The following is a 27,184-nucleotide window of genomic DNA, read 5'->3' as shown; positions in this document are numbered from 1 at the left end:
ACCTACTCTTCAGATATTCTGTTTCTGTGAGCAACTCCACCTCTGCACCTGCTCAAGCTTCTCAAGGTTCTTCAGTTTAGACTCTGCCTACCAAAGTGATCTGGCTTAGGTTTTGGGATCCTGGACTATCTTGCTGCTCCAAATAGACACAGATCACTCATTGGAGCCAAGAGATTAATTCAATGCCTGACTTGGATTTTGGTTTTAGGTTCTGTAAGACTTGTAACCCCTCAAATGCTACAAAGACCTGGATCCACAAGGAGTCCCACTAGTAGAGTTTTTGGCCTTCCCTTTGAGGAAGGAGATGTCACTCTCTGCAGCTCTTCTCTAGAGTTGAGGGAATGCTTCAGTGTTGCTGTCTCCTCAAAAGCATAAATAAAAGCTTCTGTCTCAGTCTTCAGGGGACATATGTCTTTACTCACTTACAGCTTCAGCCCCAAGCCCAAGGCTGCCTTCAGATTCACATCCTGTCTCCACCACCACTGCTACAAGACCCTGAGTCACCAAGTGCCTGGAGGAGCTGCTGGCACTCTTCTCAAAATGAGCATCATCAAAACCCTAAAAGCACTGTAAACTCCAGAGTTATTAGAAAAATAGAAAAAAAACATGGACCTCTTGAACAGTCAAACTAAAAGCAAGATCATGAAGAGACTCTGGAGTAACTCCCCAAGTTCCACTGTGGTTTCAGGGTTTTTTCAGGACTGTTCTCAATCCATTAACACCACAACTTTGCATAATCCCTACACATCCCTGCAGGAGTCGCAGACTCCTTTCAGACGAGTCTCTACCCTTTCCTCTGAAAGCTGTCCTCCAGATAAATGCTTAGGGGCTCACAGAGAATGCAAGATGAGAGACCAGTGCCTGATGGAGAACACAACAACCAGGATGGCACAGAGAACCCTCCTCCTATTGCAGTCAGCAAAGATACAAACACTTCTCTGAACCACAAAATGGCAGGGATCAGAAAGGACTTCTGAAGATCATCTAGTCCAACCCTTCTGCTAAAGCAGGGTCACCCAGAGCAGGCTGCACAGAAATCATGTTCAGGCAGGTCTTGAGTCTCTCCACGGAAGACTCCAGAACCTCTTTGGGCAGCCTGTTCCAGTGCTCTGTCACCCTCATAGGAAAGCAGTTTCTCCTTATGTTCAAACTCCATTCATGATGCATCACCCTATTCAAATAAGACCACGGATGATCAGATTGTCAAACCTTTAATTAACAAGATCTAAGTTCTTAATTCCCTTTTTATCTGTGGAAATTCCTGCTTTACGTCAGTAAGGTATGTTCAAGCTAAGCGCAAAGTTCTTTGGTCTGTTCTTGGTTTCACCTACAGTTGAATTAATAGGTCTGGATAACTCAGAGACCATCAATTCTAAAATTGTGGTTTTTCTAGTTGCAATTCATGTCCCCTTAAAAAACTCTCTGAAAATTGCTACGTACAAAACTGATACACAGCCACAACCACATTCCTCAGTCAACCAGAAAGCTGGTAATTGTACTTTCAGCATTAGAATGAAGGACACAGCTTTTACCAAGTACAAGACTTTCTTTTATATTTTGTATTTTGAAGGTGATGGGGTTTGGGGATTTTTGTTTGTTTGGGGTTGTTTGTTTGCTTAGTTTAATATAAACAGCTCATATACATATTGCAGACCATATATATGGCAACAGAGAGGCACTCTCCTGACGATGAGCCTCACTGCCCTCTTGGGAAAAAGCCTCCCACTGACTCCAAAGGCATGGAATCATAGAATCCAAATATGGTGGAGGTTGGAAGGATCTGTGGAGATCTAGCCCAACCTCCCTGTTAAAGCAGGGCCACCCACAACAGGTTGCCCTGAATCATGTTCAGGCAGGTCTCAAATACCTCCAGAGAAGGAGACTTCACAACCTCTCTGGGGAGCCTGTTCCAGTGCTCCTTCATCCTGAAAGGAAACAAGTTTGTTTAGGTGGAACTTCTTGTAGTTTGTGTCCACCACCCTTTGTCCTATCATTGGGCACCATTAAAAATTCTGTCTCCCAAGGTTCCAAAAGCAATTAATCATTTGAGATTCTTTCTAAAATACAAACTCTGTTTCAACGCTGTTTACTGATGCTCCCTTCTCACACCCTTTGTTTTCTAACTGAGAAGAAGTTAAATATTTTAGCGAGATGTGTCAAACCTGGATACCTTTCTTGAGAAAGATTCTCAATAATGCTCTGTTTTACTATTTGAAACATAGTAAGAGGAAAATAGCAGTAATCTTTTGAAAACATTAATGGCTTGCAAGAATCCCATCTTTTCACACAGGATGAAAAGACCCTGTGCTGTGAAGAAAATTAGTTCCTCTTTACTGTGGTGGGTTTTTAAGGTTTACTTTCAAGTGTTTAGTAAATAAAAAGGCATCTCTCTCTTTAAACTGTTTTGAAGCACAAACATCTGAATCAGACTGCAACACCTTCTTTAAGTTATTCCACCAGCAGAGATCACTATCACTTTACTATTCTACATCTTTGCTGGGATGATATGTACCTGGCACAATGAATACTGAAACAAAGATGAAAAGGAACAGAAAAGACTCCCTCTTCTGTATTCAGTAGAAACCTAAAGTCAGAATTTTAAATGAGACACATGGGGATTTCCCCTATAAAAATTACAGGTGGCCAGAAAAGTTTTACCCAAGTCCTTCATAGATTCAAGAAAAGAAATTATTCAAAATAGATGTAAAAAGAATGAAAATGGCAGAAAACACTTTGTCTAGGCTATGACTACTGAAGACCACAAGTGTCAAAAAGTAACTGTATGAAGGAAAACAAGAAGACAGGTAAAAGACTGTAAGGGTCAGTGAAGTAGAAACAAAGACATCTGAAGAAGAGGTGCAGCAGTATAACTTCCTTAGGATAACTGCAGCTAAGCAGCTTTGAGGAGCTTCATTCAAGACAGTCCAAAATCAGATGGCCACTTTAAGGAAGGTTATGAACATAAAGGTACACTGGCCATTGGTCAGATTTAAAGTGATTACCTTCCCCTTCACCTCAGCGGCAGCAACAGCTCTGCTGCACTGGGCTATTAGGAGCTCCTAACCAAAACCAGAAAGAACTGAGTCCTCTGCACAACAGGCCTCCATAGCTGTTACCAGTTCTCACGTGTAAAATAAGATCTGTACTAGCTACAACCTGCTGAGACAAACTCTTGATGAAACAACACACAATCAGATTATCTAAATCCAAATCCATCTCAAAAGAAGAGAGTATTTTTCGGTCTTAAGTAAACACAGGTTCTGCACTGTGCTGCCAGAAGAGACATGGAATCAACATGCTCAATAGTAGGGAACAGCGACACTTCTTCACCCGTTCAGCACTGTTGTCTAAACAATGCTGGAATCCTTCAGCAAGAAAACACAGCACAATTTTATATAACAGCTTCCACTCTAGGAAGAGTCACTGGTAAACTTAAACGCAAACATCATCAAAATTACATTTTGACAGCACTGCAAAGAAGTCAGTTTCAGCAGTACCTGGAAAAGATCTTTTCCCTATGCAGAAAACAGTATCAGTATGTGATGCACCAGAAGACTAGTATGTATTCTGAATTTCTAGTTCATAGCCACACAGGGACAAACTTCACAGTGTTCTGTGGTAATGGTGTAGGTCTGGACCCATTCCCTTGCCCAGCCTGGATAATCTTGGATTGGTCAGCACAACTTGTCCCTGGGATCTCATTCTTCAGAGTTCCATTGCTTCCTTTCTCTGTGACAGAAGAGAGCTTATAGATGTGGTTCTAAGGGACATGGTTTAGTGGTGGACTTGGCAGTGTTAGGTTTCTAGTTGGACTCAATGATCTTAAAGGTCTTTTCCAATCTAAACAGTTCTGTGACTCAGAAAACCACACCCTTCCTCAGGCTGCAGAGGAAGCACAACCAGCATTTGTACAACTCTCTCTCGGAGCTGTGAAGGTTTGAGAATGCTCTCCTCTTACTAAAAAAGAGACCTGGCACATACCAAATGCTCTCATAAGAGAAACAAGCAATCAATCAGTGGAGAGAAAATATTTTATTTACTGTGAAGTTCCCCTGTTTCAGTATTAGATGCTGTTCAACAGCTGGGTGTTCAGACGTCGCATGACCTAATAAATAACAATTTCTATCTTTTAAGATTGAGTTTATTTTCTGAAAGAGTATTTGCTAAACATAGTCCTCACATGCTAGGAACTTCCACATTCAACCTACTAACACCAATACCAATTTACTTCATGTAAGTCCTCCAGTATAACAGCCCAAAGCCTTGTTCCCTTGAGTACCTATTAATTGCCAATTACTGCGACACAAGAACTTAAAATTTATTGACCAAATAAATGTTAACATATTGACCATACTTGCTTCTGAATAGCTGTTGCTCTATCAAATAACTGCATTTTTTATTCTAGTGTTTTGAGGTACCCCTGGTTGTAAAATTACAGTATGAACACTGTGAGGACCAATCCTCAGACATGGACACATACTGCTGGCTGCAGAGCAAGAGGAACCACCATTAGAACAGAATTATTTCTAGCAGAAAATGGCCAAGAACCAACAGCTAAAAGTAACAATGATGTCACCATCTGTTCTAGGAAAAGCCACCTTAACCCATTTCTTTTCACTGGCCATTCATTCCCACCCCTGATTCACCACCTCATTTCTAACAGCACCTTTCATGCAGCTACGTTTTGAGCTAGATCTTAGCCCTGACAAATCTGACTTTGCTGCTGGTTCTGCAGTAGGTTCACTGTACAGCTGCAGAAGGATAAGGCCAGGACCAGGGTCCAGCACTCCTGCCAGGCCAGCTGGCAGCAAAGCAGAAACAAGTGACTGGAGGAAGCTGAGTGCTTCTTTCAGCATCTCTGCCAGTTTATGCCAGCTTAAAATTCCCATGAAACTACAGAGAAGAGATTCTCGACATATCCAAGTTAGAAATGCAATGAAACACAATGAAAAAGAAAGCACAGACTGTTTAACCAGTAGGACAAATGAAGAAATTAAGATTTCACCATCTCTTCAAGTAACTTCAGAATAACACAGCAAGCCTTTCAAAAAAATATTTTCAACAAATGCCTCTTAATTTTTCAGTCAAACACGAACTACTGAGCTCAAAACGGGGAGTAGCAGTTACATATAATGACTTGTAATACCCTAAATGTCAGACCAAATTATCTAACAGTTCCTTCTGCCTTGTGTCTTTGAAACTTATATGTATTTTAGTTCCCCTCCTGGTTGCATCAGATCTGCATGCTTTAACAGTTGGAAGCAAGACAGTCAGATTTAATGATATCCCTGCTTGGAACACGTCCAGGGGTTAAATACAGTTTCTTCATGCAGAAACAAGAAGCTGTAACATTTGATCTGGGATTCGTACCTCGTTAGAAGGGAATCAGCAGAAGTCTCATTTGGTCCTGCTACCAAGCTGGTGGTGAGGGAGAAAGAGCTGTGCTGTGCTAGAACTGGTTACTGACCTCGTCAAAACTCTCTGCTGCCAACGCCATGAATGATAATTTTGCCTGCCACAAAACAGCCTCACTGAGTGGGAATCCTCACATTCAGAAACAGTAAGGAGGAAGGTCAAATCAGAAATCCTTGCTTTCAGCATCTTTCTTCAAGCTTCAGTAGTTATGGGTGAAGAAAGATGCTTTCTGTCTGCCTAAGTAACTGTATAGTATTTCATGCTTTGCCAAAAAAAAAAAATTAAATTAAAAAAATAATTAAAATGTAGACATTTACAAGACGGGTAGCACTTGGCAGCATTTCAGAACTGCTGAGTGACTCAGATGAGCTCATTTAACACAATTTTGAAATAAATGGATTATTTTATATACCCAAGCCTATGCATTTTGCAAAGCAATGCAAGAAGGGAGAGGAAGAGATGCTACAGTGCATGGCCTGATGAGTGTGGCCTGCTGCCAGTGCCCACACACACTTATTCTCTCTTTTTCAGCCTCTGTCATGTACACACACCCCCTGGAAGGAAACAATCCGCTCAGGGCAAGTAGGAGCATTTTCCTAGTGCTGCCAACTTCTGCCAAAATTTCTATTTTTGTTTTAAAACAGAGATTATGTTCATTTAACCACAAGGTAAATTACACAGCAACATCTGTCACAGAAGTAGAAGTGGAGGAAGCTCAGGTATAGAGAAGGGAATCAGGATTGTTTTAAATCCTCTCCTGTTTTCTTTGTGACCAACGCCTTTGAGCAAAGTGGAATTAACCACCACCCCTGGCAAACTGCACTTCTAAATCCAACACAGACACTGCATATGGATTGGAGAAGTGTAGTCAGATAGTGGGGAGAGCAGTCATTGATAAACAGGATGTGAAAGGAGTGCTGGGAGATAGGAGATCACCACTTACCACACCTAACCGCTGTTTGGCATGGCACAGGTTGAAAACCAACTGCGAGCACATACTGGAAATGAAGACACCTCTCAGAACCATCTTAATCATCAGGAGTCTTTAAAATCCCATCACACCTACAAATTCACATCCTCTGATACACGTTTGGTGTTTTAAGTGGTTCAGTGGTGGGACTGCAGTCACAAGCTCTTCAGAATCATACAATCACAGAATGGTTTGGATTGGAAAGCACCTTTAAAGGTCATCTAGTCCAATCCCCCTGCAGTGAGCAGCAACATCAACTAGATCATGCTGCTCAGAGTCACATTCAACCTGACCTGGAATGCTTCCAGGTATAGGGCTTCTAACCACCTCTCTGGGCAGCCTAGGCCAGTATTTCACTGCCTTTGGTATAAAAAAAAAACCCAAACATTTCTTCCTTAGATCTGGTTTCTCTTTTAGACATCTCCTGTCTTTTCATTAAAAAACATCACCCGTTGTCCTGTTGCAACAGAAATGAACTGCACGTAACGTACACTGGAGGTAAACCAGTCCAGCATGAGAACTCAATGCTACACAAGACTCCTTATCCTATTTTCTAATATTGTTCAATATTAATTAGCTTTTACATCAAAAAGTTTTCTAATAACCCAAAAGAATAATAGATGTATCACTCTGCCAGAAAATGGATACCAGAGATTATCAACATCCAGTAAATGCAGATAATACATTAAAAAACATCAGCAACCGAACAAGACATGAATTATTTTCCTGATGTTTAGTCCCAACTCTGATTGCCAGATACTTGGAGACTGAACTGGCTAGGGGACAAGTGGCAGTCTACCCATGTAGCAGGCAATTCAGCAAGCGATTATTTGTTAGGCTGAGAAACAGGACAAAGTAAACAATTCTTAGCTTGCATTGATGATGTAACCAAATCAGCCCAAGCTAAAACTAGCTTGGGACTCAAAGCAGAGTGCTGCAGATGCAGCTGGCGCTGCTGAATAAGCACAGAAAAGAGGTCAGAGGCATAAATCAACTGAAATCCAGAAAGGAACTACATAGGTACTGATCACATGATTCCCATGTTCAGGGTCAAAGTAAGAAATCTTTTTAAGTGGACATACTGTAAACAACAGAAAATTTCTGTTCTGCTTTAAAAGCCAAACTAGAGTTGTTCACTGTAAAAGGACTCCTGCTTGATCAGTGCTGACAGCTTACTGATGGCACAAGAATTCTGAACCACATCCATCACTCCTCTACTGCTTTTATTGTCCAAGTAATGCAAAGGTCAAGAATGAATGCAACCAGAGAACAAAAGGCACCCACTCCTATGCATTGAGAGTAATGAATTTCACTTGATTAGTCACAAGGAAGTTCATTTGCCCCTTTGAATGACTAAAAATACCTTAAATTGCTTCAGTTTTACTTTTATTACACAATTATTACAGGTCTGAAACAGTTCATAGGAGAAACTAAAATCTAACCACAATTAAGGCACGAGTATTGCATGATCTGCTCATGGAAAAGTAAGGTATTACACTGAACTGGAGCAGGCCCAGAGGAGGCCACAAAGATGATCAGAGGGCTGGAGCACCTCCCGTATGGGGGCAGGCTGGCAGAGCTGGGGCTGTTCAGCCTGGAGAAGAGAATGCTGCAGGGAGATCTTACTGGCCTTCCAGTACCTGAAAGGGGCTTACAACAAAGTCAGGAAGGAACTTTTCCCAAGGGCTTTCGGTGATAGGACAAGAGGGAACAGATTGAAACTTGAGGAGAGGAGATTTCAACTAGATATTAGGAAGCAATTCTTTACAGTGAGGGTGGTGAGACACTCGAACATGCTGCCCAGGGAGATTGTGGATGCCTTCTCCCTGCACATGTTCTAGGCCAACCTGGTCTAGTGGATGGCATCCCTGCCTATGGCAAAAGGTTTGGAAACAGATCATCTTTAAGGTCCCTTCCAACCCAAACCATTCTGTGAATCTATGAATCAAAATTAAACAACATAATTTTTGTTAGTAGTAGCTGCAAGCTTACAGAAACCAACTCGTTAAAGTAACAGACTATCAGCATTAAAAAAACACTTCTAAAGAAAGTCTATGCAAAACTCTGATTTGAAACACCAAAATAAATTGGACTCCACTATTACATGAGTATTGAACTAACCCCATTTCCATTTCCATAAGCTGCCGAGGGAATGCTCTTCCTTTTTTTCTAGAAATCACAAAGGCTGAAGAAAGTCTTTAAGAACTGTCTCTGCTTGAACTGGGAGACACTGAAGTATGACCAGTAATTTACAATCAGCAAGGCACTTTTTTTATCACTGAAAATTTAGGGATAAAAAAAAAAAATTAAGAGAAGTACAAATATTTAAACAACAACAAAAAAACCCTAACCACCACAGTAGTCATGACAACACCATTCCACTTCCTTCTGCTCACCCAAGTCATCACTATGGTATCTAAAATAATTCCCAGTAACTGAATTATCAGCAAGAGACATTTCTTGTGCAAAAAATAGTCATAGAAGAACCAATACCTATAATTAACAGACCAAGGGAGAAGATTCTGCCTCTTTACTCCATACTCATGAGGCCTCACTTGGAGCACTGTGTCCAGCTCTGGAGTTCTCAGCCCAGGACAGACACAGACCTGTTGGGTGTGGATTCAGAGAAGGCCATAAAAATGACCAGAGGACTGGCACACCTCTGTAATGGAGACAGCCTGAGAGAGTTAAGTGTTGTTCAGCCTGGAGAAGGGAAAGGTCCATGGAGACCCTATGGCAGCCTACAGGAAAGCTGGAGAGGGACTTCTTACGCATGCATGTAGGGACAGAACAAGGGTAATGGTTTTAAACTAGAAGAGGATAAATTTATATTAAAGGGAGAATTTCTTCACTGTGAGGGTAGTGAGACAGTGGAACAGGTTTCGTCCAGGGAAACTGTGGATTCACCATCCCTTGAAGTCTTCGAGACTAGGCTGGATGAGGCTTTGAGTAACCTGATCTAGAGGAAGGTGTCCCTGCCCATGGCAGTCACTCTAACCTGTGTTACTGGAAAAAATGCACAGCACATCGTTCTGGGTACTACTGAACAGCACTTAAAAGACAATGGGGCAAAGTGCTGTTGATTCCCTTGAGGGACAAGAGGCATTGCAGAGCCAACTAGATAGACTGGAGCAGTGAGCTACAATTACTGGGATGAGCTTTAACACAACCAAGAGCCAGATTCTGCATCTTGAATGGAGTAATGCCAAGCAAAGGTACACATTTGGAGAGGAGTAGGTGGAAAGCAGCCCCACAGAAAGGAATATGAGGGTGCTGGTCAAAGCAGATCAATAGGAGCCAGCAGTGTGACGAGGCAGCCAAGAGGGCAAATCACATCCTGGGATGCACCAAACACAGCAAAACCAATAGGTCAAAAGAGGTCATCACGTCATTTTATGTAGCATTGCTGTGGTGTCATTTTAAGTACTCTCTGTGATTCTGTGTCTCACCATTTAAGAATAATATGAAGGTCCTTGAATGTGTCCAGAAAAGGACAAAGCTGGTGAATGGACTGGAAGTGAAGTCCCGTGAGGAGCAAGTGATAATTATGGCTTTGTCTAGTTTGGAGAAAAGGAGGCTGAGGAGTGACGTCACTGCTCTTCACAGCTGCCTGAGAAGGAGACTGGGAGAGGGAGGTGCTGAGCAATTCTCATTAGTAATCAGTGACAGGATGTGTGGAAATGGTTCAAAGCTGTACTTGGGAGGTTTAAGGTGGTCATTCAAAAGTGTTTCTTTACTAACAGGGTGGTCAAATGCAGAACAGGCTTCCTTGAGAAGTGGCCAATGCCTGTCAGTATTTAGAAAGTATTTGGACAACACCCTTAACAACAAATTTTAACCTTTAGTCAGCCCTGAAGTGCTCAGGCAGTTGGGACTAGCTGATCCTTGAAGGTCCCTTCCAACTCAAATTATTCCATTCTATTCTAACATTTACCTAGGCACACACACTGTGTGGGGCAGATCCTACATAACCACTTCATCAGGGCACTTTGAGATTTTGTAAGAAGGTTCAGGTGTGAAGTAATTGCACCAATATGACTCAATTTTAACTTATTTTTCCCCCGTTATTTCAACAGGAGGTAGCATTTTCAGAGATGACTTTGCCATCTGGGAACACCAGAACACAGCCCTGTAATTCACCAGCTCATTAATCAATAACAGTATTTTAAGACTAGAAGGTAACTGCATTGCAGAGTTTGGTTACAACAACAGAATTAACATTCACCGAGATTATCTCTGGGGTTTTACTGGCAGTGACCAGGGCAGCACTGTGCTATTCTGTATTTTGAATCCAATAGCACAGACAAGTTTTATTCTAGCCTTGGATTCTACAGATTTCCACAACACTCACTGTATAAACCCAGATTTCTTACAAAGCAGAGCAATCCAATCGCAGAATAATGGGACTGGGAGTTATCTTACTTGACTTCTATAATGCAGGTATCCACATCTAAGCCCACTTCTTTACCACTGTAGATAAAGTCTGTAGGTTCACATCACTAAATCTAGTCTCTCCATGGGAACATGAGGAATCATGCCCTTAAGGCAGCCCTTCACTGATAGTAAAGAGTCTGGAGTGACCTGCTCAGATATGGTCACAGAACCACAGAAAGATGCATGTTAGAGAGGACCTTTAAAGGTCTACTAGTCCAATCCTCACACATAAATCAGGGACATCTTCAACCAGATCAGGCTGCACAGAGCTCCAGTCTGACCTTGAAGGTTTCTATTTACCACCTCTCTGGGCAATCTGGGCCAATCCCAGGCCCCCAAGTAAAAAAAAAATTCTTCCTTAGATCTAGTCTAGATCTCCCTCTTTTAGTTTAAAACCCCTTGTCCCGTCTCATCAGGTCCTGCTAAAATGATTGCCTCCATCTTTCTTAAAGGCCCCCTTTAGGTACTGAAAGGTCTCCCAGTCATTCACCTACACTGCTGTTCTTGGAGAAATCAATCTCATGGGCTTTTCCTAGGCAAGTTCAGGGCATGCTCTTGTCCAAAACAGGAAAACCTTGGGAAAAGAGAAATTTGATCTGTACTTCTGGTGTCAAGAGTGTTATACACAAGCCTAGAACATTAAAGACATGCTGACCCCATGGCTGTCATCCAAGGAAACGACCCCAAGAATAAAGACATTCTGCCGTCCTAGTCTGACCACAACCTCTTTCTGCCAAAAAGATGGTGTTTCACCATTCCACGAGAGAAAGGAACCACCACATCTAGTTTTATTGTCTGAAGCCACTGAGTCTTTTATACCTAACCAGGAAACAATAGATATGCAAGAACATTAGACAGAAGAAAGAAGTAATGAAGTGCAGGTAGAAAAGTAGTATATTGTGCGTAAGACAAATACAGCAATTCGCTTCATTTAATCTTAGTATCTCTCTGTGAGCTCAGGGACCTATGACCAATGAAATTGTACAGGCAGTGTAATGGGATGTCAGGGGGCCAAAGGGGTTCAAGCTCATGCTACAGTACAGGTGGAGGGAAGAAATTCACTCTGCAGCAATCTGAAATTATAAAGTCCATCTCTACAAACAAGGAATTATATTCTAGATCAATCTAGTCCAAAATTTTAACCCTCAGATCATTTTTTGACCTCTTTGTATTTTTGCCTTATGAATAGCCTGTTATCACTACCCACCTAACACACTGAGCAAGATTAAAACACCTAATACTACTCTTGTAAATATTTTACTATTTGTGATCAGTTTCCAAACATTTTATTCAGAGAATGCTTAGGGGGAAAAAAAACAACACACACACACACAAACAACCAAAACAAACAAACAAAACCCCAAACAAAGCAAAACACCAAAAAAACCCCAAAAACACAAATAAACCCACATGATCAAATAACAACTCAACAAGATCAGGGAAGTGGTGCAGTTCCAGTTCCTGAAGGGGTGTATAAGACATGTAGATGTGGTTCTGAGGACATTGTTTAGTAGTGATCTAGCAATGTTGTGTCAACGGTTAGACTTCATGATCTTAAAGGTCTCTTCCAAACAAAACAGATTCTATGATTCTAAAACAAAGACCAGTTAAAGAAGAGCTTTCTACTCAAAAAGAACCCAAATGTAAATCAACACCCAAGTTTTCCTAACCAAATGTGAAAATTATGTATTACTGAATATTTGAAGACCAAAAAACAAAAAAAATTCTTGTGCTGTTTCAACAGGCACTTTGCTGATTTTGATCTGGTGTCAGCAAGGAGTTTGACTTCAGCATGCACTATCAAGTCCGATCACTGAACTCTTCAAAAACTTCCTACTTGTCATTCCTGTTAGCAGTACAAGTATTCCATGGAAGAGAAAAATACCCTGAGCAATATCAGGAATAACATCTTTCCTTTTCTGTCTGGGTACTTTAATGTCAGCCACCTTCCTCTTCCAAGAAATTTTAAGACATCTGTTGAAATACATAGACATCATCCCATTAAAACTTATCAGTACTGTGGCTAGAAGCAAGCTGTACAAGCTTCACCTTGGTGGCCAACAGCTTTGTGGTAACTGAGAATAAAAGGAGTTGGAAAATTCTCTGTACATCACTTTGCATTTTTTTTGGTTAAAAAAAACCCAAACCAACCCATCCACCCCCAAACCAACCAACCCATCTGACCAACCTTCAGGCACTGAACCTATTTCTACACATACATTTATTCTACTTTTTCCTACACAAGCATTCTACTTTATTCCTAATATACAAGCATGAATATATTGGTCTTTCCTTTTTCTCCCTCTTACCCCACCACTGTTTCAAGACTTTTATCAAAATTATATCAGCTCATGTAAATTAAACAGAAACAAATGAAGGCCCTGGTAATGGCTTCTGGAGACACCAACCGCCAAACATCTGCAGCCACACTCACGTATTTTTCCACTGTTTGGTTAAAAGCTGTTAAAGGCAGGACACATGAACAGACAGGAAAGACTTCTTTAATTCCATGTTGGTTCAATTAACTTTTGTCTTCAATAAGCCAACCACACTGGACTACAGCATCTAACATTTCCCAGAAGACATTTAAAGATTACATGCAAAATCACTCTTCTGCAACCCAAGATGCTCTAAGCAATTCCTGCTTCCAAGATCTCTAACAAAACTGAACATCAGATTGGTTCAGGAAAAGCTTGTGTCCTAGGACAGAACGTTCATTTCTTTTCTCCAGCTCTCCAAACTGTTTACAGGACTGTGTAGACAGGACCAATCCTGTCTGGTGTCAAAACTGCTTTCCTGTTGTAACAAACCTTTTTGGTAGAAGCAAACAGTTATGTTCTAAAGTTGACAACCATACCACATACAGGTAATTGCCATTCCCAAACTCATCCCTTACTCCAACACTGGTACTACTTGTGGCACTCAAAGTCAGAAAATCCAGTTAGCAACAATGACCTTTTTAGTTAAGATGATTAAAATGGAAAATAAAAAGACAAAAATAAAAAAGCTTTAGTGTAAAAGGGGGAAAAAATAAATGTACTGAGTAGAGCAATGTGAAGACATGTCTGGAAAACAGCTGAAATAAGTCTTTAATTTTGTTTGCTGTGACTGTAAAATAAATTATAGAATTTCTGCTTTATCTTCAGAATCTTTGAAACCATTAAATGAAGACCATCTCTTAGAAATTTTGTTAGAATTACATAGAATTGGTTTCTCTTAGGGCCATCCTAGCAGAAATTGCCAAGAAGGAAGAATCTACATCAACTCCTATACCACTCTACAATACCATGATCCAATTCTGTTTGCCTTCACCATGCAAATTATGCTGACTTTGGCAACGCACTGCTGCAAAGGTGGCTCTATCCTTCAGTGCTGACAGAGTTCTATATTTCTAAACAGAGTACCAAATCTAGCTGATGGCTCACAGCAATGACAGCACGAAAAAAAAAATCCCTGTATTTGCAGAAACAAAGAAAACCTGCCACTTGGAAGAGAATGAATGTTTCATCCTCATCATATATTCTGGAAATAAACCTGCAACTACTTTGCAGAAGCATTTCAAGTTCTGGCAGCCAGCTGAGAAAAGCTGATACGTAACATCCCTCTATTTCAGCACGTCCGAACTTCCTCAGCCCATGCCTCATTTCAAACAAGAAACCTTTTCTCCAGTTTGTATTCTGCAGCTCTGAAGCTGGAGGAAGAAGGCTGCTTCATACTTCATTTGCTCTTTTTAACACCTCATAGGCTGCAAAATGCAAGGTAGCAAATTTATTATAATTGAGTCTAAATGCTGCAAAGATTAGGATTTCATGTATGACTACACTCCTGGTGCTAAATGCATCCGGTATCCTATTGTGCCACGCTGCAAATACTCATACTCAAAGTAGTACTGCCATCTGTACAGCTTCTTTTTGAAGAGTCTGCCCATCAGATGGTTGCCTGCTTTAACCTCCTGCCTTCTTCCTTCTTCCCCTGCCCTGATTTTCTTCCAAGTCTGTACCAGCTGTCAATTTGTGAATCTCACAGCTGAATTTATGAGACATAATTTAATTTCATTTTACTCACAAAAAACCCCAAGATCTCAGTATTGATCTGTTTTGGCAACTCTTTCAAAATCTGAATCATTATCTTAATGTGATGCCTTGAATGACTTCCAGGACTCACTTTTAGTCAAAGGTTAATCATTTCTACATTGTAAAACAAAGGCCTAATCTAGTAACTGGATAATTCAATATAATGTAGCAAGCGATTTTCTAATTTAAACGGCCTGAATAAGCAAAAAAAATTATTCTATAATGCTTTAATTACCCCCTGTTAATGCTGTTAGCACCACCAGCTAGTATCTAGTATGACCAAGAATTATACTTCAGCATTTGTTCATTTTGAGAGCAGCTTGTCCAGTGCAGCTCCTCACTACACAATATTTTATCCAACTTTTGGGAAGGAGGGCTAAAAAACAAAAAAAAAAAAAAACAAAAAAAAAAAAGGCAAACAAGCAAAAACCATAGCAGGGGGGGAAAGGAAAGGAAACAACCCAAACAAAAAAAAAAAACCACCCTCATTTTGAACCTTCCATAATCTAATCTTCATTTTCCCTATTAAAGTAAAAAGGATTGTAGATTTCCCTCTGAGGGTTTCATCATTGCCTTCTATGCTCAAACTTTTCAAAATTATAATTAGATGTTTTATGAAAACAGTGCAGATCTCTGATGATGTAAGGAGCAATATTATATGGTCACTGCTCATGCTGCAATCACAGTTTGGACAATTCGAGGCAATTTTTAGGATGAGTGATTAGCAGGTCTAAAAAAACCTCAAAAAGACTGAGAACTCTCAGTCATTAAATCTTATGTAGTAAAAAGAGAAAAAAAGAAAAAAAGTTTAACTACTTGGCTGAGTCAGGTCCTACTTCAGATTTCTAGACAGTCTGCAAAATCCAGAAAAATTTCTGCAGGTTCCCTAGCAGCAACAGCTGGGGGCAGGGGGAATACACTGAAATTGTGTATGATCCAAGGGGCTGAAGCCTGAGATCTGCAGAATGTCTGGCATTGTCCAGAGTCAGCACAGATACTCAATCAGCTTAGCTTGGTATCAGGATGGCTCCTTGGTTTTCAACACTAAGAGTCTCATGCAGAACACCAAGTTTTCATTATAAAGCTGAGACTGATTCCAAAGAAGCAGTTAATTGAACAAGAATACAAATGGACAGAGAGGAACTATCGTCTGCAAGAAAATTAGAACAGAGTTTTTGCTGCAAGGATGAAAGCAACACGAGTACCAGCAAATGTGTGAAAAATTAAACTGTGTTAGACACAGATAATGAGGAGAAGGTGAACAAGTGTGTTCAAACACTGAAATTTCAATAAAGCAACTATGCAACAATTCCAGACTGCAAGCTTTATCAAAGGGAGAATCAGGGGTTTGTTTCTCAGTCTAATGAAATTAAACTATAGAAACAAGCTTTAGTATGGAGCAAAATTGTCTCCCAGTGAAGTAAGCTAATAAGCTAGAGATGTAAAATGGTAGTAATTTCACTAATAGTATTTTTATTAAGGTGTTATTCCATTTTACCCACATCTACCAGGGCAAAATAATTACTAACATCTCAAGCATCACCCAAAACTGAGTAGGACTCTGTTTTCTTGCCTTAGGGACCATTACTCTGGAAGAGTCAAGGTGATGAATTTTCACTTCTACACCACACAGCAACTCTTACTCAAGTCACACTGAATTTTGCAAACTAGAAGCCCCTATGAGTCTATTCTATACAGCAGGAACACATCACACTTATTAATAATCTCCGTCTTAGTTTCTCTTTCTCTCCATCTGGTGTTATTTTCTTGCATCCTTCACTAACTTTAAATTTGAAACTATTTTTCGTTTTCTCATGTCATTTCATTTAAAGCATATGCTTCAGTTAACATCTTCGTCTGCATGTGTGATATCAATAGTGATTCTATACTGAAAGAGTCAGATTCTGAAATCTTTATTAGGTAACAGCTTGCCTCAGCAACATGGGCAGTCTACAAACTATTTAAATCAATTAGACTAATTTCCATTTTACTCAACCTGACACAGACACTGTAAACCAGAAACTAAGTAAACACATACAGACAAATAAAAGCAAAGCTATTTGCAAACACTGTGAAAGATCACAACATATTAAACGCTAATCAACATGACAGCAAATGCCATATCGAACCCCATCCAATGACCCCTCTTGGTGTCCTGTCCAGCAGGAACCACCATCTGCATTTCAGTACAACACCGTGAAGTAAGCCACTAATAAATAAATAAATTTAAAAAGGGATTTCTTCTACCTAAATGTCATCTATTACTGGCTGACTTAAACCCTCGAGAGTAAATGTTGTTCTGATTCACTGACAAAATAATCACCGTGAGATTTCCCAACATTATCATGCTCATTTTAAGCCCATTACACAATTCCTTTTTTAAATTTGAAATAAACTATTTTAACACATTACTGTATGGCAACCCTTCAATGTGTAATTTTCTAGTACAGACCAGTTAATACGAAAACTAAAGAACCAGTTCCTTAATATCATGGTCTGTGTGTCCTCCTAGTGATAACTATCTGAAACTGCAGTGATGTGCTGTTAAGAGCTGCCTCTCTTTAACTGTTTACTTGGATTTACTTTTATTAAGCGAACCTGCAATTGTCAAGCCAGATACTGCTCACCGTTACTCGGTGTAAATCAAATCTTCACAAGCTCAACGCTAACTATGCAGTTGGGAGTATAATGAAGATATAAATTACTATCACACAATAAGTAAACCCAATGAGGTAATTTAGTATTTGTATGTTCCTAAGAACATACAAATTTCTATGTTCCTAAGAACATACAAAGGCTGTTTCTCAAAAGTAAGTGTTCAATGTGGCAATTAGCTAAGTCTTCTGAACTTCAGCCTCAAGTCTGTTTCTACAAAGCAGCTGTAGAACAACTCTGGACTCCAAAAGCTTTAGGCCACTTAAATCTAAATCCTTCCCTTTCGCAGGTTACTGCATTTCATTGTCACACTCCTTCAGAAGAGTTTCACCTGATTTTCTTTTCTTTGATCCAGTAAGACATTTCCAAATTATCTCAGGTAACATCAACACCAAGCTCCAAAGGAATGTAAAAACCATCAAGGGATATACTGGACTGAATTGAAAGGCCACCTGGACCTCGCATCAGACCATCAATACAACTTTTCTTCCCTTAAGTAATATCTTAGCATGTCACCATCGTGTTGATGGTAATACAACCTACGGTTTTCTCGAAGGCCTCTGATAAAATACGCAGAGAGCTACAATTACAGGAAAGACAAAGGTGCTCAAGAGGGTCTAGAGAAAGGCCACAAGGCTGGTGAAGAGTCTGAAGAACAAGTCTCACAAGGAGCAGCTGCAGGAACTGGGGTTGTTTAACTTGGAGAAAAGGAGGCTTAGGGGAGACCTTCTCACTTTCTACAACTACCTGAAAGAGGGTTGAAGTGAGGTGGGTATTGGCCAGTTCACCCAGGTAACAAGAGCAAACAACCTCAAGCTGTGCCAGGAGAGATTTAGGTTGGACATTAGAAAAACATTTCTTCACTGAAAGGATTGTCATGCTCTGGAACAGGCTGCCCAGGGAAGCAGCGGAGTCCCCATCCCTAAACGTATTTAAAAGATGTGTAGACATGGTGCCTATGGACGGAGTTTAGCAGCAGACTTGCCAGTGCTGGGTTAATGGTTGGACTCAAAGATCATAAAGGTCTTTTCTAGCCTAAATGATTCTATGATTCTTTGGTTCCACATAGTGCCATGACAAGCTAACTAGTTCATAGAATCATGGAATGATTCAATACTGAGTATTTGTTACATCTAATTAAGAGGCTCGGATAACAGAAGCACAGTGTTTGATTTAACCCTGGATCTCAAGACCCTCAAGACAAGCACTATGAACTTGAGCAAGTAAAGCATTAGACCAAAAAGAACTATCAAACTTAGCTTGGAATTGATTTTTGCCCTGAAAGACAAAGCTATCAGTGTTTTAAGAAGTGGTAACTTCTACCACTCATCAGTATTTCAGAACTAATGGATCTAAGCACACATAGTCAAAACAAAACCACATGGTGACAATCATGGCAACACAGCAATTCCGTGATGATACTGGGACAATCACTTTAATGCCTCTTATTAACATGCTTGAGCTAAACCTGATGTTGTAAAGTTAGAGCCTAATCCCAAATAAAAGCACACTCCTGGAGTTCCCACTAACTTTGGCATGGAGTCTTTATTTTCAGATTCACAGGACCACAGAATGTTAGAGGTTGGAAGGGACCTCTGGAGATCTTCGAGTCCACACTGGTAAGGATGTTGATTCCACAACCACAAGTTTGAAAATTAGACCTAAGAAAATAAAATATTGTCAATGGATCTTCATATATTGCAAACCTAAGGTAATTTATCATCAAAGCACACATTTACAAAGGTATTCAGTTAGTCCTTCCTCAGCTAACCTAGATATTAGCCTCGATTAGTATTTTAGTCAATTAATATGAAGAAACACAAACCCCCAAAACGTCACTCAAAACATCACCCACGCATTTTAGGATTGCAGTGTTATTTGAAAAGTAAATGCTTTCTTTTAGTTAATTTTGTTCACTCGATTCAATTTAAAAAAACTAAACAGACCCTTGAAAAGGCCAGGCACAACTCTTCTAAATTACCTTAGAACTCTTCATTTTTCCTTCAGATGTGCTCTTCATCCTGCCTGGTTTCCACATACCCTGACATGCTGCAGTTCAATTCATTTATATCACTCACTCTATTATGACCATTTCTGGGTTTTTTTTGAAAGAACACGTTTTGGCTGAAATAATCTTTTTTACATTATAAATAATAATGTTACACAATCCAAAAAACTTGGTTTATGTTAATCAAATTAGTAATAAAATAATGGCTTTTTTCCTCTTTCACACATAATATACACTTGTTTCTTTTTACTACTAAATCCTTATGTCTTACAAAATTTGATGGCTGCTTCTAAAAACTAGGAATTTAGAGCCTCTGCCTGCCCTAGAACCTTGCATCCAAAAAATAAGACATTAATTTTAACTAGCATTGCAAGAAATTAATTGCCTTTTATATCTCTGGAACTCAACAGCAGAATGAGAATACAAAATAGTTTTGCTGATGCTGGTCTTTACCTCATTATTTTAAACATAATCGGCTCATTTGTCAATGTATGACTCACAGTTTACTACAGCTTCAGACTGCCAATGCTTTCTACATGCCAGACTTGGGTGTTTCAGTTGTTTTCATGCATCCACCAGCTGTACTGGGGTTTGTGAGCTTTATTTCTCTGGGGTACCTTCACCAGGACAGCTTGTGCCCTTCATCAGAAGGTATTACTACTATTTAAAAGCTCTGGAGCACAAAGAGGAGTAACGTGGACAGTCAGAAGCAAGAGAAGAGAAAACAAAACACAGCTGAGTTTTTCTAAGAAACACATTTTTAGATTTACCATGTAAAACAAGTTCACAGGAAGTGGCTTATACCGGAAGCTGGTGACCTCACAGCTGCTTATAAATACCACACAATTACCAAATGACAGAGAGCAATGCTTCTTGCCACCACTTTCTTTTAGCAACATTAACCCAATGCTTCCCAATTATGAAAGCCACGCTGGAGATCAAAGGGAGTTTTACAGGTTTAGTACTTCAACAGGGATGCAAGGCTTGTGCCTTTCCAAGCAGCAGAACACCATTAAACCTCTGCAATACTGTAACCCTTCACTGATGTATTGATTTTGAATCTTAAGTCCACTCTAAAAAGTCCTACAGGCAGATGGTTAATTATCCATCACACCTATGCCAACCATTAACTCTCCTCTACTAACTATCCCAGAATCATAGCATAGTACCGGGTTGGAAAGGACCTCTGGAGATTATCTAGTCCAACCCCTCTGCTAAAGCAAGTCTTCACCTCTTTCAGTTTCCAAAACTACTTGTTGTCTTGTGACCAATGTTACAAACCTTCTTACAAAACTCTCTTAAGCTGTACAAGAAGGATCTTTCTATGTAGATTCCTAACAAGCACCTCATCAAACCCCAGGACAATATCACTTCTGAAAAAGTAGGTCTTAGCAAAGGAGGTGTCAGTTCACTCTAGCGTATCTTACCTCTGATAAGCTAACTGTGATTCATTTTTTTTATCATGTACTCAATGTCTCACTCTCTCCTAAGTTTCCACAACTCTACTGAAGCCATAGTAAGAGCACATATCTGTCCAAGTCTGAATTTCACATGCCATTATTTGCCCAGTAATATGAAATCCTTTTCCAACCATGAACACTTTAACAAAGAAACCAAGACTTGAAAGATGCACAGTTTTGAATTTGCTAAGTAAATACAATTCTGCTTCAGGTAAATATTCTCACCTAGCTTTCATTCCTAACAGCCTGGGAGTACTGCATTCAGCTCTGGGGCTTCCAGCATGAAACACACATGGACCTATTGGAGCAAGTCCAGAGGTGGCCACAAAAGTGAGAAGGGCTGCAACACCTCTGCTACGAAGAAAAACTAAGAGAGTTGGCACTGTTCAGCCTGGAGAAGAGAAGGCTCTGACAAGGCCTTACAGTGGCTTTTCAGTACTTAAAGGATACTACAGTAAAGGCTGAGAGGGACTTTTTAGAAAGGCGCTTCAACCTGAAAAAGGTGTATTTGCATTAGATGTGAAGTTCTTCACCATGAGGGTGATGAGGCACTGCAATGGGATGCACAGAAAGGCTGGAGATGCTCCCTGCCTGGAAGTGTTCAAGGCCAGGCTGGATAAGGCTCTGAGCAAACTTGTCTAGTGGAAGATGTCTCTGTCTACAGCAGGGGGTTTGGAACTAGGTATCTTTAAGGTCCCTTCCAACCCAAACTATTCTGTAATTCTAAGCTGGGCTTTTTTTTTAGCTTATGAATTCACCTGGACTTCAGTGCATCAGCATCATTTCCTTTTACATCTGCCTCAGTTTCTAAACCATCATGACCATGAATTACAAAGGATTGATCCAAATGTTAACATGCCATGAGCTGCAATGAGAGCTCTGTTTCGCCCCTTCACTTAATTGAATGACTGAAGGATCTTCTGATATTTATCACTGTTTGACATGTCTTGATATGGCTTACAGGTTGTTTTATCTTCTTGTCTTTTAAACCAGGCTTAATCCTTTCTCAACTCTTTATATTGTTTCTTCTTTAATGTATTTACTGAAACATTTTGATCTGAAGCCCTTACTATTTCTACTCAACTAATATAAAAATTTAACCTCTCTATCAGCTCTTATACCACTGATAGAAAGGAAGTCCCACCTTTCTTTACACTCAAATGTGCAGATTCCCTCTGGTTTACTCCACCAAGTTCACCAGCTCTGAGCAAGCAAAAATACCTTCAGAAGAACTGGACCTCACCACCTGCTTTTCTAAACCAAATATATTCCAGCACATGTTTTAAATCTTTACAAAAGAGAACACAGAATTTCCAATTGTTTTTCAACATCTGTGAACTTGTGGAGATCTTAGTGGAATCCAATTCCACAAATTCATGGCCTTTGTTGATGGATAAAATTTATCAAGTTAAGTTTGGGGATTAGATTTGGTGGGCTTTTTGCCATTATTAATCCTGGCTTCTGTTGATGGCTTTTGATAAAACCACATGAGGGAAGAAAAATGAGGATATTGTACCAAAGAAACCCAACTGGCTAACCTCAGAGTGTTAAATAATAGAAGTAAATTTCAACAGCTGAAGATGCACCAGCATGTACCCTGGGTATGATACGTATTTTCACCAGGTCAAATAGCTCCTGAATTAGCAAACTAGAAAGAGGGAAACAGCCTAGCCCATTGCAAAAAGCAAGCATGGATCAGCAGAGGGACATACCTAAAAAAAATAAAGCAATTGTGACCACAATTAATGGTTATCTGGAAAATTAATCTAATTGTGTGTACCCTGTTTAAGAAATATGGCTTTAGTCTTGAGCATAAAAGAAAGGTGCTTCTAGGTAGTAGAAATGGTAACAGATGGTAACCTCTATTTACCTTTCAACTGAGAGTTCAGTGCTCACCAGAAGGCACAGACCTGGTCCAGTTCACAGTAAGTTTAAAAAGAAAGAAAAAAGGGGACATAGCCTGATCACTAGCAGTAGTCTTAGATCAGGAATTAAGATTCCTCAGCCAAGCCCAGTGACAGCAGCAAAAGGATTCACTCTAGTGCATAACAGAAAAGAGCAAAAGAGAAGCATTAATGCAGATGGAGAAAGTGGTCGCTTGTTCCTTCTGCCTCCCAGCAATGAGGGACGCCTGCCTGCAAGAACTCCTGCTCTGCTCCATCAGTGGCTTATGTTAAACCGCTCAACTACAGGAATCAGCTGAAGGAAGCAAAGACAAGAAGCACCTGCAGCCTCGGCACTGGTCTCAGTTGGGAAATGACACAACAGCACCAGATCCAAAATGAAAGGCAGGAGAGGCAGGAAATGGAGGACAAATCAAGCATTCATTTTGTGCAGTCTCATCTGCCGAGCAGCAGCTAACAACGGCAAGATGATTAAGAATAGTTTCTTAAACCGTGTTTCTGTTTTGATGAACGATTCCAAGTGCACTACACATCAAAGCCCAGCACATCAAGCTAACTCACCACAAACTTCCTATGATCTGGAGGGTATAAAGAGATGCTAAGGGACACTGTGCCACACGCTGTTTTAAGTGTGAGCAGTAGGAAAAGGTGCAAATGAAGGTGCAAATCTGAGCCAAATCTGCAAAGCACAGTTTAGGATGATTAAAAGAATGGAAAAATCAATACTAGAGTATTGTTTTGTTTGCTTACCCGACTGGAGTGGTAGTAAGCAATAAAACTCCTGGTTATAAAAGCATTAGTGGAAAAAATGTGAGCAAGACAGTGGATAGAGTGGATAAGGTAAAACCTACAATTACTATTACAAAAAATAAGCATGAAACAGTGCTACAAAACATTAGGCTGGCAGTTCAAAGACTTTAAGACCCTGGATGCTCTATGCTTAGAACCCTTCTTCTAATTCTAATAATGGAAGGGAGAAAAAAAAAAAAACACAACAAAACGCTGTCTTTAAGATAGGGTTTGATTATTTTAAAGCACAAATTATAGAGCAATTATACAGCATCAGGCTTCCTACATCAAGTTCCAAGACTGAGAAACCTCAAAAGCCATTTCCAGTGCAAAATTTTTATTAGAAGTTACCAGTAATTCTGTAGCAGTATCACAAATACCATCAGCAGTATCTCAGATGATGAAATCAAGGCAAGAGAATTTTCAAATCCTGAAGAAACAATGAACAAGACTGACCCATTTGAAAGCTCTGCTATCTAAAATGACCCCTTCAGAAATAAAACAATGGGCAAAAACTGCAATGTGATCCTTCATAAAGTATGTTACGTCTTGCCTGAACAAGCACAGACATTCTAATTTTCTGGTTGTAAAGAAATGCCTTACAGAAAAACGTAATTAGTAATGCAAGACAGAAATGATTACTAGCTATTAATGGAACACCTAAGCGAGAACAAGGATGCACAGGCAATGATTCTTCCTGATTTTTTTGAGCTATGTGGGGTCCACATTATCAGTAATAATATCTGCTATGGTAGTTCACTCATTTCATCAATCTTACATACACCCCTGCTACTGAGTCAGTCAGAACACCTCTAGCAGCTAAACTCCAAACGCATTATAAGCAGCAACACTTTTTGACACCTAAAATAAGTTCTGAGATTCATGCATGCAGTAGGGCAACTTAACCCCACTCAAGTCCTAAATGAGACTAACAAAGAAGTAATAGACAACTGGTAATTTTATGGAGATGCAGCTCAGAAGATTTATTTAGAAGTTAGCAGTCTGGGAGGAATTTCTGCATTGGTAGTAAGTCAAACCTGAGCGTCCCAAATCATGATAATTAAAGGGCAGAACAAATCCTTTAAGAGAAAATAACCATAGTTACAAATGCATGGCAATCACACAAAAAACCCAAAATATTTCCAGTATGTGAGCCAGATGATTGCTGGACCGCATCAGTTTATGGTAAAATACAAGAACAGATTTTTAAACATTTGAAGATAAGCTCTTCAAAAGCCAGCTTTATCCCAGGCCAACACATTAATCTGGCAGTAGCACAATGGCATACCTTACCAAGAAATCTGAATTTAAGATCCCTGCTTTAATCCTGACCTAACTTCTGATCCAGAGCTTCAGGCACTTGACATCTCTGAAGTTAATTCCTCTGTCAGCTCAATAGTTCTTTCAAGAAAAGGCATCAACCCTTCTGTATTTGCACAAGGAAGTCAAACACTAACACTTTTAAGGGCAGTAAGCAAATTAAAAGACAGCACAGCCAATCATGAGTATCATGGCAGATCCAGGCAGAAATCCAACACTTAATGCACCTTGAATATCGAGTTCAGTTTTGGATCCCTGGCTAAAAGACAGACAATGAACTGCTAGAATGGGTCCAAAGAAGGGCAACCAAGCTGGTGAAGGGTCTGGCAAACAAGTCTTGTAAGGAGTGACTGAAGGAACTGGGGTTGTAGCGACGTGGAGGTTGGTCAGCTTTCCCAGGTAACAAGCAACACAGCGAGGGGAAATGGCCTCAAGTTGTACCAGGCTTAGATTGGGCATTACAAAAACTTCTTCCCTCAAGGCATGGTTAAGCCCTTGAACAGGCTGCCCAAGGAAGTGGTAGAATCGCCATCCCTGGAAGCGTTAAAAAAAGAGATGTGGTGCTGAGAGATACGGCTTAGTGGCACTTTGGCAGTGTTGAGATAGCAGTTGGACTTACCAATCTCGGAGGGCTTTTCCAACCCTAATGGTTCTGTAATTCCATGTAGGAAGATAGGCTGGCAGACGTTAGAACTTCAGACACTGCCACCTTGTCAAGCAGCTGAGTACGGGATGGCACACTTTCCTATACACTGTTGTCTTCCCCACCCAAGAAGTGGGTAATTTAATTAAGAATTTATAAAATTCAATAGACAGGCCTCTTAAGTTAGCAAAGGTGCATAAACATGTATCAGTAACATGAATTACAAATAGCCAGACAAAATATAGATAAGTTCTATGAATTGTTCAAACTTCATTTGTGTGTATAGAGAAAATATTTTTGTTTAACTTTTATATTGAAAGCTTTGATAAAAGAGGACCTGAACTATTCTGGTCTCCCTGTGCTGGTCATCTGTTTTCTTCACGGTCTCTGATTTTTAATCTTATCTGGTCCAGGCTTCTGTGCTTTCAGTTCTCCCACTGGGAACTGCTGCCCACGAACAGCTCTCCACTCCTGCTGCCTCCTCTGCTGTGCCCTCTTCAATGATGATGCTGAGCCACATCCACCAAACATCCCAGCAAGGCAGTCTGACTGTTGATGTATCCCAAGAGAGTTTGAGCTAGTCCTATCCCCTACAGTGCTGGGGAACCCTGGCTGTCACTCACAGGGTTTGAAGACTCCTCTGCAGTCCCAATCTCTTTCTTACAGCACTCACAGGAGATGGAGAACTTAGCAGCAGAACTGCAAGTACAAACAACTTGAATCCCAAGCAATCTATGAAACTGGTTAACATAATGTAATACTTAAACATGCTCTTATAAACCACAGGAGGGATTCAGCAGTAGATGGTACTATTAATACAAATACTACTTAACAGAACCTTTCAGAGGCACAGAATGTAGAATTAGAGGGGTGAACTGAGTACTGATTAGCTGAAAAAACCCACATCTTTACAATCTTCATCCATTTTAAACTAAAATAATACTGGCAGGGAAAGTTAGATTAAGTCAATTCTGCAAGAGACATTGCGACTAAGTCAGTCTTAGTAGCACATCTAGTGCACACAGTGGGAGATGCCAGGGAAACACACCTCACAATCACAGGATGTGACATCACTTATTCAGAACAGGTATGACTATCCTACTCCTCACTCACAGAATCTTTTCAGTTCAGAATCATACAGCTGCAACCTGGAGGAAGATTAACCTGAACACTAATGAGAGCCTAAGATGGATTTTGCATTCACCTTCTTGCTTTGAGTACCTGGTGACAGTACGGACAGAGAGAATAGAAACATATTATGGTTGAGAACTAATCTTACAAAGATACTGACCACAGCTAAATTTAATAATTATGACAGAACAGGACAGGTATGGCCCACCAGTCACAGCAAGGACATACGGGATGAAGAGGACCTAACATTGCTTGAATTTCTACTGTCTTGTAGATACTCTCTTTATATTTCCAGTGCCACCAAACCACAAAGATAATCGGGCATTCAGCAATACCTTTGCTGCAGGAAAGGCAGAAAAAAAATTTAAAAACAGTGGAATCA

This window comes from Indicator indicator, chromosome 3 (genome assembly GCF_027791375.1).
Source record: "Indicator indicator isolate 239-I01 chromosome 3, UM_Iind_1.1, whole genome shotgun sequence".
NCBI classification, from domain to species: domain Eukaryota; kingdom Metazoa; phylum Chordata; class Aves; order Piciformes; family Indicatoridae; genus Indicator; species Indicator indicator.
This window is presented reverse-complemented; position numbering follows the sequence as displayed.